At 41.5% G+C, this 4766-nt stretch overlaps 1 long non-coding RNA gene across 3 annotated transcripts; it reads left to right on the forward strand.

Annotated features, from left to right (window-relative positions):
- Positions 1-665: 665 nt before the first annotated feature.
- LOC125525047 lies at positions 666-3741 on the forward strand. 3 transcript variants are annotated; one of them, XR_007291121.1, is made up of 3 exons: positions 723-2014; positions 3191-3277; positions 3414-3741. It is a non-coding gene; the product is annotated as an uncharacterized LOC125525047 (long non-coding RNA). The 3 variants fall into 3 exon arrangements; XR_007291120.1 differs by having other exon boundaries at positions 666-3277; XR_007291122.1 differs by lacking the exon at positions 3191-3277 and having other exon boundaries at positions 666-2014.
- Positions 3742-4766: the final 1025 nt, after the last annotated feature.

Raw genomic sequence — 4766 nt, forward strand, 5'->3', positions numbered from 1 at the left:
CTGTTGTCCTATCCTCGGCAACTGGTTGGCCTGTCCATTCGTGCTCGAGGGTGAGTTGCTCTGCCTGCCGACAGGACGGCGTCCTTCGATCCAGGACGAGAGTGCAGGGGTGCCCTCTTCGGAGGCAGCGACGGGACAACAAGTTTGACCTTGGGAGGAAGAGTGTGGCTTTCGTCCGGCGGTGAATAGCTCCCTTGTCGGAGCCGTTGATGACATGATCTGAGTCCGTCGTTGTTTCGTGAAGTTGTGTATCTCGTTGATTCATTTTCCGTTTCTTGTTGTATGGCTGGTTGTAATTTGTAGTTTTCTTTATATATAAAGCAAGGAGAAAGTCTTTCTCGGTATAGCACACACAGTCAACTATAACTTTATATATGCATACTAATATACTCCCCCCGTCTCAAAATAAGTGTCTTAAAATTAGCATAAAGTTGAGACACTTATTTTAAGACGGAGGGAGTATTATTAAATAGAGCTGCTATAACATATAAAGTAGTGATTTAAACGCTTTTATATTTCTTTACAGAAGCAATGAGATTTACGTACAACGATTAATGTCAAATATAGATTGATTCCCTGATTTGGGTCATATTTTTCGAGCTGATTTGGGTCCAACATTAGCCAATCGTACAAAGACCGTCCAATATTTCCCGCTTGATAACAAATTTTATGTACGTGGCCACGTCCTCCCATGTCTCACCCCCTTTTCCCTCTGATGAAACCTCCCACGCAGCTCCTTCTCTTTCCGCCATCCCCGCCAGTCTGCCACCACGCGCCAATCCCGTCGTCGCCCGTCGATTCGGCACGCAGTTCCACCCTCGTCTCTCTCCCTGGTCCAGCAACGTCACCCAGCCCCTTAGCTTTTCCTCCCGGCGCGAAAATGTCCTTTTGACTCCCGTCTCCGTCTTGTTGGCCCGCAGATCTGGCAGCCCTCGGCCACGACGCTGCGAGCTCTGGCCGGCTTGACCTCGTCGCCCCCATCCAATAGGTGCTCGACACCGCTCCTCGGGACCGCGGCGGTCTTCTTCATGGTCTCTCTCTCCCTTCACCTCCTACGCCATGTATCAGCCCCTTCCTGAAGCTCCTCCTCATCCGTGTGCCCCCCTGATGTCGCCGAGTGGACCACGCCCACTCCCGCCTCCGCCCGCCTGTACCAGGTCCGGTCGCCTCTTCCTTTGGGCTTTGCGCAATTCGTCGAGCAGGTCATATATGTGGCGTGTGTACGTGTGCTTTTGTAATGGATGGTGGGATTGTGTTCTGGTGGTTGGGGTGCAGGATTTGCTCCTGTTGTTCAAGTTGAATACCGGGGAGATGGAGGAGATGGTGCCATGAAGGGCTAGTGTGGTGGTGAGGTTCAAGTTCTATAACGAGGCCATGGTTGTTTGCATGTCTGTTTAGTTTTTTTTTCTTTTGTATGGTTGTTGAAAAACAAAGCCGAGCCTATTAGTTTGGAAAATAAAGTCAAGCCTATGTGTTGAAAAATAGTTTGATTAACTAGCAAGTGGCCATTTGCGCCGGTGAGTTGAGCTGGCTAGCTTGTGTTGATGCATGCATGTTTGGTCAAGGCTAGCTAGTTGCAGCAGTTGGGAATAGTACATAAGAGAAGAGACCCTATATCAGCGTGTGTAATCAGGACTGGCATGTATACTTGATACTACTGTATAGCTTAACTAGCAGTCCCTGTAAGCAAACCAACTAACATTGAAGAGGTCCTCCATTCATGTCATAGTACGTACATTCCTAGTTCTTTTTCCTTCAGTTTTGGTTCGTAGATGTAATTGTAAGTTTTGTAATCTCGCTTTTGCTTTTCTTATCAGTATTTTGTAGTTCTGTAACATTTAACTTGTATGCCTAAGGCTGAAGCAGTCACTGACATGTTAACATCATGTCCCGTGTGTTCTTTCTCAAAGATGTAGAGCAGGGGTTCTTACAGTTTGATAAATATAGGCCACATCAGATTCTGAAGGCGGCTTTGAAAGGGGTGAGATGATGCTCGTCAAGACTAACTGAAAAGGTTAGTCCATCATGTCTTACCCATTTAGTTATGCGCCAATTTAGTTCTGGACAACATGAGCATGCTGCGGATAACTTGCTTTGAGACATGCTCTTTTTATTTGAGCCTGATTTCTTAGATTACCTCATTGCCTACGTGGTACTGTTGTATTGTATATGATGTATGCACCTGCTTATGCCCTATTTTCCCAGATGTGGCTCATAACTGAGATATCTATCTATTAAATCCATCTTAATTAAGGTGCGATGGCACAATTTGGTTGAACTCATATAGGAAAAGATGTTGCTATAATCAATTACAGTAAAATCATTTGCACAGAGAAAAATATTTCAACATTAGACAATATGATCTGGCATGTTTGACCCTCATCAGGCGTCCTCCTTTCTAGCTTTTGTTTTTCCCTGTACTAGCTTTGCCTCTTTTGGTCCTCAGCTTTCCAGACCTTGATGCTTTTGAGAATGTCCAGCAAACTTGGTTTCATTTTAGTAATGGAACCAGGGGGCCGCCTCTCTGTTTATCTAAAAAAGTGGACAGTATTGAATTTTTTTGGAAGTGCATACAGAAATAATGGTAGCTTAACATGAAGAATGATTGTGACCTGTCATACGAAACATTAGAAGTTGCTTAATTTGCTATGCGCAATATAACCTAAACTATTGTTGGTGGAGATTAGTGTGCTACTGCTATTTAATTTGTTTGAATGAAAAATTATATTTATATCTTTCTTTACATGACATTCTTAATCTGTTTTTTGTATTTATTGTATGCCCAAACTAGCCAATAGTGTTATGCTAGTCTACTGCTTCTGTTGTGTCATCAGACTGCAAAATATAAGCGCTAGTATATATACTTCAGTGGGGTTGCAGATGTCTGTTGTACATTTGTACTTGGTTATCATTTTACAACTTCAACAAGCCAATGAATCGATTATCGATACGACATATGTGTCTTTCAGATAAGGTTTTTTTTACCTGTATCACCTGGCCATCTTGGTGTAACCATAGTACATGCGGGTTCTGGACATAGGATTGTTATAGTTAATTAAAAAATGTCATGTGCTTCGAATTATATTAATGTTACAAGTAATTTGAAAAGCATGATGTGTTCTGAACCGTTGCAAACTTATAATGAAATTGACATTAGTGCAGTTTATTGGTATATTCCTTTTGTACACAGAGCAACGTGTAGTACTCAGTCTATTACTTGGAGTTGCGTTCCTGCTGATTCATGTAAACCTGAAAATTGCATGTGAAGGACCAAAAGGTGAGTACGTAGTCATACTGTTAGATATCTAACCAGTCAATTAGAACATCTAAGTTCCTTTTTTGTATCATCAATTAAATTTCAACTACAGTATGTCATTTTCATCTCCCTTACATCTAGTCTAATCATTTCTTAGGAATGGGAGACAATACTGAAGAATCATGATCTATGGCAAGGGTGATGATGTCTATGGCGATGAGTGTTATGATCTATTTGGCGACGAGCATTATGATCCATATGGTGATGAAGGGTGACGAGTCTGGTGATCTTTCTTCAAGACGTTCAACAAAGTGAAATCATGGGGTTTTGGTCAATCTAGCTTATGAATAATGCTTGGACCATTATATCTTAGTTTTTTTTGCATTTTAAACTTTCTAGATTGTTCATCATGATCAATGTAATTCTGATGCAACTCTTCTGATATTTTGAAAGTTGTGCTATATACAATATATGTTACTTGGTCATGTGTGGGCTGTGCAATTCTGTATATATCTGAAATGAAAAGCAATCCTCTAAGGGTGACTATATATATAGGGTGTTCGTAGGCCTCTCAACTATAGGAATAAATGAAGGGGTGTATGCACAACCAGCGATTATACTAGCTGACAGTTTGGTTCTCCTCTTAGTTATAATGAACCCCAAGGGGCCAAATATGCCGTCACCTATTGCAAAAGCCGAGGGGAATTGATAACTGTCAGGAAATAAATTCCCGACGGGAAACCGTCAGATATGAGCATCGTCAAGTTTTGGGGAGCTGGCTCGCGACCAAAATATGACCGACGGCTCACCGTCAGCCAAATACCGTGGAAAAATGTATTACCCTACGGTCCCGTCGGCTATTATTGTAATGGCCGACCAAGCATAGCCGACGGGAGATTGCCGACGGTGTACCGTCGGTTATAAAGAAAGATGACGGTGAAGGAAAATATCCGACGGTAATTTGACCCTCGGTTATAATGAGAAATCTAGTAGTGTAAGTAATTTTTATTTGCTGTTCTTAGTTATTTTCTATCTTTAGTTATGGGTAGGAAACGCAAAATACCAAAAAAATTAGTTGTACCTACTGAACCAATGGTTGAAGAACCAATCAAAATCTATTACTCTGTTGAAGCTTATTACTTGGATCATCTTCGATCCCTTTGTGCTCGTGCTGAAACCCACTAGCTTAGTTGAGGGCAAATCCTTAGATGAGCATGATTGTTATGTGCGGCACCGTATATCTGAAAAAGGGAAACTATTATGGGGTCAAATTCAACGTTTGCAATGCTATGCTTGGAATTTATGCGAAATATATGATTTTACTTGTTGTACTGAAAACCCTAAGGAACACCTTCCCTACCAATGTGAGTTTATTGATAATGGAATCTTATCTTCTTATGCTAAATGTGTTTACAGTTACTATGATGTTCAACAAATTGAAGAATTTGTTGCTTTTGAGGGTGCTTATGAAATTGCTTCTTTGATTGAAAAGTATGATGCTACTTTTCAC

Source organism: Triticum urartu, chromosome 7, assembly GCF_003073215.2.
Source record: "Triticum urartu cultivar G1812 chromosome 7, Tu2.1, whole genome shotgun sequence".
NCBI lineage: Eukaryota > Viridiplantae > Streptophyta > Magnoliopsida > Poales > Poaceae > Triticum > Triticum urartu.